This window comes from Callospermophilus lateralis, chromosome 15 (genome assembly GCF_048772815.1).
Source record: "Callospermophilus lateralis isolate mCalLat2 chromosome 15, mCalLat2.hap1, whole genome shotgun sequence".
NCBI classification, from domain to species: Eukaryota; Metazoa; Chordata; class Mammalia; order Rodentia; family Sciuridae; genus Callospermophilus; species Callospermophilus lateralis.
The window spans coordinates 59,002,191-59,011,131 of NC_135319.1; the positions used below are offsets into that span (position 1 = coordinate 59,002,191).

Below are 8,941 nucleotides of genomic sequence, written 5' to 3' on the forward strand. Positions count from 1 at the left end.
GGGAATGTGACTCAGTAGTTAAGCTCAGTAAGTTCAGTTTCTCTTACCAAAACAAATGTTTCAATATTTTGAGAGATTCTAATATTAATGTTTCTTATTCATTTAAAAACTAATGCTTTTCTACTTGATATACATGGCTTATTATTTTTAATCTTATAACTCAAAAAGTGGTTATTTTGAAGACCATTACAACTTATATTAAGGGGGTGACTTTTAGTTGATCTATTCATGTATTCATTGTCAGAGTTCTTTCTAAAAGGAATTGAAGGAGAGGGAGTATGTACATAAAATTACACTTGACCTCTTCCATTTCTTTTTTCTTACCTTTGTGATGTATGTGAAAAAGATACCTTCCCTTTAATTGGAAACCCCTGAAAAAGTAATAAGTGATTTTCCTCATGGCTATATTTAAGATATCAAAGCATTTGACTCAAAACACTAAAGAAACAATTTTTAAAAAATAATAGAATCATCATGTTAAGTAGAAGTAGCCTTTCTTTTAAATATATGCACTTATGCTATATTGATATAAGGACCCTAAAACCTAATGGAGTAAGTACAGCAAGAGGTCTAACTGAATTAAAAAAAAAAAAAAAAATCAATGAGAAAAAAAACCCCACCATTTTAAGAATAAAAGTTAATATTTAAATGAGAAAGCCTTATATACTAATCTTATATATAATGAGATTATATACTAATCTCACAAATGTAAATGCCCAAATAAAATATTAGTAGAAAGAAACCATTGAAACAACATGACCCTGTCAGAGTTATTCCAGGAATTCAAGGACAGTTCAGTTCTGAATGTTAGGATATTTCAGTTCTTTCTAATGCAATATACTACATCACATTAATAAATCAAATGAGAAAACTATATTAGTCAAATGAAAAGACTTAAAATCTTTAATACCAAAAAGGCATTTGATAAAATGTAAAATCCACTCATTTTATAAATAGCAATGACAATCCTCGGTAAAATACAAGTTGAAGAATATTGCACAAGTACACATGTGTTTATACATACACACTTGCATTTATATTAAGCATGGTGGTTCTAAAATTAAAGTATCAACTGATACCCACTTGGCCAATTTGATGTACTAGGATACCTATTGCCTCTGTAACTGATGGCTGCTGCTGCATCCATATACCCCTTCTTTGCCCGTTTGCTTCTACCTTTACCCCACATGAATTCACCAAAAGTCAGCTGTCTGTTTATGCCAGTTGTGTTTAATATTGTAAATTATGCAAGTTAATTTAAAAACTATGAAAGTTGATCAACTATGAAAGTCATAGAAAGAATCCCCATCTAAACTGATTCTTTGGAAAGACTTGGGAAAGATGAATCATGAAAAAGAACTGTCAGTTCTCTGCTTCTCCCCATTCAACAAGACACCTGCATCTTGTATAGTGCCAGCCACTACCTTGATATAATGGTGAAGGTCATAGTAACTGGATATGACCATATTGAGTGCTGGTTACTTGAGCTAATTTTAACTCTAACAAAGTGAATGTTATTTGTTGAGGGCCACAACCAAGTCAAGATGGCGCCTGGCAGTTTGCCAGGAGGAGTGGTTTGTGAAGTAACACCAGCAAGCCATTAAGATGATGAGGATTCCTTAATGACTGACTGCTATATCTAGATGAGGTTAATTAAGTTAAGCTGTGTGTAATTAGTTGGGTATATATACCTCTGCTGTCCCGTAATAAAGCGGCTCCCGCTGTTTCAACCTTCACAAGTTGCTTGTCACCCCCTGGTTATTTTGCTCAGCCAGACTACGGCAGTTATTGCCATCAGTGACCCCCTCATTGACCTCAACTACATGGTTTACATGTTCTATGATTCCATTCACTCTCAAGGCTAAGAATAAGAAGTATGTTATCAATGGGAAACCCATATCCACCTTCCAGAAGAGATAACATGCTAACATTAAATAGGTTGATGCTGGTGGTAAATATGTAGTGGAATTTTCACAGTCTTTACCTTGTAGAAGGCTGAAGTTCAATTGAAGAGTGAGCCAAAAGGTCAGCATCTCTGTGCCCCTTCTGATGTCCCTGTGATGAGCATAAACTTCAAGATGTATGACAACTTCCTCAATATTTTCAGCAATGCCTCATGTACTACCATCTGCTTAGCATCCCTGATCAAAGTCATCTATAACAATGTTAGCATCACAGATTCATGACCACAGTGCATGCCATCACTGCCACTCAGATCATGGATGGCCCCTCTGGGAAGCTGGCATGATAGGCATGGTCCTGCCAAGATTGGTAGACAAGGTCATCCCTGAGCTGAATGGGAAGCTCATTAGCATAACCTTCCATGTGCCAGCTCCCAGCATATTGGTTGTAGATCTGACCTGATGTCTGGAGAAACCTGCCAAATAAGACATCTAGAAGGAAGTAAAGCAAATATCAGAGGGCCACCTAAAGGCCATTTTAGGCTACACTGAGGATCACATTGTCCACTGCAACTAACACTGACACCTGCTCTTCCACTGTGAATGTTGGGCCTGGCACTGCCCTCAATGACCACTTTTTCAAGCTCATTTCCCGGTATGACAATGAATTTGGCTACAGGAACAGAATGATGGACCTTGTGGTCCAAGTGACCTCCAAAGAATAAGAGTTCCTTGGACCAGTAGCCTTAGCAAGAACATATGTGGAAGAAAAATCCATCAGTTGCTCCAAAGTCCCTGTCCCCACACTTATCCCTTGATAAAATCCCCCTTCTTGACAGTATCCATCCCATACCTCCTGAAGAAAGGTAGGGACTAAGGGAACCTTACCTTGTCAAGTACCACCAATAAAGTCTGGTGTACCCAAACACCCCACCAAAAGTACAAAACCAACAACAGCTATCATATTAGATATCTGCAGGACAACTTAAGATCTGAAGGTTATCCAGGAAGAATTCTGCATTCAAATTACTTCACTAAAGTCTTAAGCTCTCTAAAGGGACTAAAACTGAAGGACAGCTTTGGTTCTTTTATCAGTGCATCTGTAAACTTTGACCTTTCTTTTAAAAAATTGACATGGGAGTGTACATTTAGGTATTTTAAGTTCATAATATTTAAAGAGACATGTCCAATTTTTTTGAAGTCCCACTTTAATCTACTTTATGAATTAACTATACTAGCTCCAATTTCACCAAATATCCTACTGAGGGTTTTCCTGTTAAAGAGGCAAAATTATTTGCAGATGTTACTATCTTGGAAAACTCAAAAAAAGCAAATTGAAAACAATTAGAAAAATATGTGCTTCTTGGTGTATGGGCATGCATAGTATGTTTCTGCAGTGGTCTCTACTTTCTATTTATAAATACATGTTTGTCCCATTATTCAGAATAGGAGGGCATGATGGATGGTCTCCAGAGAGTAGCAGCAAAAGGGTTTCCTTCTAATAATCACTATTGTTAGAACATGATCACTATTCTAATAATCACTATTGTTAGAACATTGTAATTGCTACAAGAAAACAATACCTTTACTACAAGTTCAGTAGGAAGGCCAGTTATAAACTAAATTCATCAAAGCCAACAATTTTAATTAATAACCTGTTATATAATTATAAAAGATGACCATATTCTTAAAGACATAAATTACCAAGGAATGAATGTGTTAGACTTTCCTGAAGAAAACTCTTAGTAAAAACAATAAATGAATATAGACGTTTTAGTCAGCTTTTTTGCTGTTGTGACCAAAAGGACCTGACCAAAACAATTATAGAGGAGGAAAAGTTTATTTGAGGGTTCACAGTTTCAGAGGTCTCAGTCCATAGACAGCAGGCTCCACTCCTGGGGGCTCAAGGTGAGATTGAACATCATGGTGGAAGAGTGTTGTAGAGGGAAGCAGCTCATGTGATGATTAAGAAACAAGAGAGAAAAAACTCCACTCTCCAGATACAAAATATATACCCCAGAGCCACATCCCCAATGAACACTTCCTCCATCCACACCCCACCTGCCTCCAGTTACCGTTCATTTTACCCATCAAGGATTAATTCACCAATTGGGTTAAGGTTATAACAATAATTTCTCTTCTTGCATTGTCTCACACATGAGCTTTTGGGGGCCACCTCACATCCAAACCACAACAATAGCTAGATAATAAAAGAAATTAGAGAAGGCTGCAATACCATGAAGAAAGGTATTCTGTTTTTTTTAGTGAGACAAATTATAAATCATATTCTCTCCAATTTGAATTTAACAAAATCCAAATCAAAATGCCTATAGATGTTTTTATTTGTTTATATGTTTCAATTTGGGACTTGGCATTCTAAAAGAATACAAAGATGAAGTTTTTGGAGAAAAACCTATTGAGATTTATACTGATGAATAGTGTAGCATACAATAAAACTCTAGTAATTGATATGTAAATTATGAGAGATCAATGAAAGAGTAGGGAGTCCAGGCTCACACTCCAGTTATAAAAAGAAATGATGAATTGTTCAATATGTGATATTGAAACAATTGGTTATCTGTTCAGCAGAGCCAACACAGTGAAGTTAAATGCATAGTCAAACCACATGCATTAAAATCTAAATTTGCTGCCATTACTAGCTGTGATGTTGGAGAAATTATGTAATCTTTCTGTGCCTCCCTTTATCTGTTCTCCCTACCTGTGATATCATTGCAAGGGTTAAGTAGCTTACTTTTTGTAGAAAGCTTGCTTAGACCCAGGCCCGGTATTTAGAATGTACCTACTACATATCAGTTATAATCGCATTATTTAGGAAAAAAATTGAGTTACATCTTTATCTTACAACCAGTATATATCCATAGCAAAATGAGTAAAGATTCAACCAAATTCATAAGATACCAGAGAAAAATCTAGATAATAGGCATTTTGATTTGGATTTTGTTAAATTCAAATTGGACAGAATATGATTTATAATTTGTCTCACTAAAAAAATAATAATAATAATCAGGTTGGGGCCAGGCATGGTGGCTCACGCCTGTAATTCCAATGGCCCTGGAGGCTGAGGCAGGAGGATCACAAGTTCAAAACCAGCCCTTAATCAATTTAGCAAGACCCTGTGTCAAAAAATTTTTAAAAATGGCTGGGGATGTGGCTCAGTAGTTAAATACCCCTGAGTTCAATCCCCAGTACCAAAAATAATAATAATAATTTTGGATTGGAATAAAATAAAGTGTGATCATCAAAGCCAGAAAACAAAAAGTTTGATGGATTTGTCTCTATAAAAATATTCCATTAGAAAAACATAACTAGTAAAGTACATTTTGAGAGATTTATCATCCTTGGCTTTTAAGAAATTATTTTTAAAAACACCTATCTTGACAAATTCTGTTAGAGTCTATCCAGATCCCTTTCCCAGGGTGTTGGCTTACCCTTTGTCAGACTGTTGTCCTAGCCTGACAGAAGTCACGTTGCCCAGGGATACCTGGGAAGGATTGCCCATCTCTGAGTTTGGCCCATGGCCAATGACCAGTGCAGGGCACTACAGCCCAGACTCTGACTCTGGGGTGCCATTTATGCTCCTAAGTATCCCAAGGGAGTAGGCTGAGGGTAGCTTTCTTCTGAAACCACTTCTTTGTCTCTTCTGTCCTTCCCCATTTCCCTCATTACCTTGCAGAGCACTCAATACATAAATCACTTGCACAAGAATTCTTATCAAGAGGACCCAACTTCATAGGAAACTAGGCAAATAAAGTTGATTTTTAAAGTGTCCAATAAACATGAAGATGCTGAACTTAACTAGACATGAGGGGAAATGAACCCATCAAAAATATCTTGGTTTTGCATGTCAAGTTGAAAAGGTATTAAAAACAAGATTTATAAAACAAATATTTTCAAAATTGGTGCAGACAATAACATTGTAGAAGGGGGTATACCAACCTTATAGATACTTCTTATTGATTGGTATACCAATCTTATAGATACTTCTATATATTTGTTCTTTAGAAATAACTGGTTAGGGTGTATAAATAAACATTTAAAGGGTGTCTAAAGGGTATATAAATATTCATTGAAGCAATGACTAAAATAGTGGGAAAATGGAAACAATATAAATGCCCAATGACAGGATTAAATGATCCATTATACGTTGAAACAAAAGAATACCGTCTATAAAGATGCTTAGAATAAACTGTCCACTTGAAAAAATTATAAAACTGCTTTCTACCTATAAATAATGTGGACAAATAATCAAAGGATGTCATGAAATTAAGATTATTGGTGATGTTGACTATTTTCAAAATTCATTTCTATATTAGTTTAATACTTAATAAATATTATTGCTTGTTCAAGATAAGAAAGGAGATTTTTTCCATTGGAAAAGGAGAGGAGAGAGAAAAACAATATGATCAACATCATGATATTTCTGTTGTTATATTTAAATTTTTAAAAAATCATGACATGGAGGGGAAAAGTACAACTGGATCACACCTGAGGGAACCAACAAAATCTAAGAGTTCAAGGATGGCTTCCTGGAGAAAATACAACTAAACCAAAGGAGATGGATGAGAAGAAGTTTTGCAATATTTTGGGGTGGGTTGGGGTTGGGAGGGAGCTGTCCATAAAAACAATAAATCAAGTGTCTGGATTCTTCAAGGAACTTAAAATTCGGTAGAGCTGAAATTTCCAGTTTAACTAGGGAAATAATGAGAGATAAAAATAGAGTTAGCAGCAGCCATATTTTAAGGATTTTATTATACATGTTAAGGAGTTTTCATTTCATCCTGGGGAAAATGTGAAGCCATGGAAGGGCTAGAAAGGAGAATGACTTCATTAGATTTGCATTTTAGAAAAATTCTTTGGTTACAACTTGAAAAAAAACAGAGTGGTAAGTAAGCCTGAAGGTAAATACATAAGCCTGAAGTCCAGCAGCCCTGGAAGGAGTGTTTGAGTATTCCAGAGGAGAAGTAATGGTGGTCTAAACTAGGAGAGAGGCACCTAGGCCTGGAGGGCAGGGACAGGTTACAGAGTTCTGAAGGCTGTGTACTTACTTGGTAAGACTTGGTTGATTGAAAGGGAGCAGCTAAGAGAAAGGTCAAGAACAACTTTAGAGTATTCTCCATTGGCTAATGGGATGTGCCCTTTACAGAGAGGGAACACAAGATAAAAGATGGTGAACAAAGAGTTAGTTCAGCGGGAAGACAAGGAGCTTAAAAAAATAGACTCTGTGTGATAGAACCGTGACATTTTTCCCGTAAGTGTTTACCACTTCCATTACAGATAAACAAGAGCTGGTCTTAGTTTAATGGGGTTTATTCCATGCTGTCTCTCATACCTTCTACCTCTTTATTAGTGCAAATATTTCTATGTGGCAACAGAGATCTTCAACTTTCATTAAATTTTCTCCTTTTCCCCTCCCTGCTCTTTTGGGGAGAGGGGCTTGAAGACCACACTGTAAAAATTGTATTTTATAGTAATACATCCACATTATGCTATGAGAGTTATCAGTAGAATCAAGAGAAATGTCATCTGTGTTATAAGTGATTTTCTTGGAAAAAATTGAAGAACAAATTAAGTCTCTCACAAGCTATCCAAGACCCTGTGGGGAAGGCACAGAAGTGGCAAAAGGGAATTAGGAGGACTCGAACAGAGACCATGAAACTGCCACGAACACTCAAAAGCCTGTGGGAGATGAATTCCATGGATTGGTTAGAGAGTAGATAGAAAATTCACACACAAAAAAATTTAAACCATCCTCACAACTCTATGTGTCTATGACTGAATAACTGGAAGACTTTCTGGTTATAGACTGTACCTATACACTCTTCCAAAATGGTAGAAGCTTACTAAGAGGTTAATTATACATGATCCTGCCTGGAATGAGCTTTGGGGGATACAATGCTTGTGTTTCACATTAGCCTTCATATATTTCTTCAAGTGCCAGACATTCCCATACCCTTTCCCTTTCCCAGCTCTTCTGCTGCCTGGAACACTATGCTTGAATAACTCCAGTTTATCTTTCATAGTCACCCTAAAGGTCACCATCTCAAAAAATTCTTTATAGAATCCCCCTCCCATCCCCACCAAATTGTATACCTGCACATCTTAGATACTCATAACACTCCATTTTTTCCCTTCATTGTACTTGCCATAAATTGATACTATATATTATTTCTAATTATTATTATTTGGTGGGAGTTCTGGAGATTGAACCCCAAAGCATTTTACCACTTAGCTAGATCCCCAGTCCCCTTATTTTATTATTGTTATTTTTATTTTGAGACAAAGTCTCGATAAGTTGCTAGGGGCTCACTGTGTTGCTGAGGCTAGCCTTGAACTTGTGGTCCTCCTGTCTCAGACTCCCACTAAGTGACTAGGATTATAGGCATGGGCTACTGCACCCAGCTAATTATTTTTTTAATATTCATTTGCCCCAGAAAGACAGGAGACACTTTTTATCCTCAGAGGTCTTAGCACCTAACCTTAGACTTGGCAGCAATTTAGCTTCCATTGGAGGTCAAAATGTCAGTCAAAGGCCTTTGACCTTGCCAGCCCTATCCACAGCAGTGATGGTTAAAGCTCTGATGAGTTATGGGATTTAGGAGCACTCGTTGAACTTGCAGTACTTTTTCATCTCACCAGAGGTCTCTTTCTCTACACAGTTGGAGCAGAAAGAACTGCTTCCTTATGTTTACAGCTCTCAACCTTGATGCCCAGTGTGGTTGTGGGACTCCATGGCCACTTTGTCTGGGATCCTTTCAGAAATACAGAATCCCAAGCCCCACCTGAGACAAATTGAATCCAAATCTGCATTTTAACAAGATCCTCAGGGTTATCTGTACACACATTGAATACCGAGAGTGCTATTGTGCAGGATATATCCAATATGGGAAACAATGAAAAAAAAATCCACCCTCCTAAGTGGCCTTTTTTCACAAGGGACATTCCTACCATATTTACAGAAGAACTTAGAAGAAGGTTTAGAGTGAGTTTGTTTTTATTATGAATATAAAATATACCTACAA

General features: G+C 36.7%; 1 pseudogene; it reads left to right on the forward strand.

Annotated features, from left to right (window-relative positions):
- The first annotated feature begins 1,433 nt into the window (after window positions 1-1,433).
- LOC143381334 (glyceraldehyde-3-phosphate dehydrogenase-like) lies at window positions 1,434-2,626 on the forward strand (annotated as a pseudogene).
- Window positions 2,627-8,941: the final 6,315 nt, after the last annotated feature.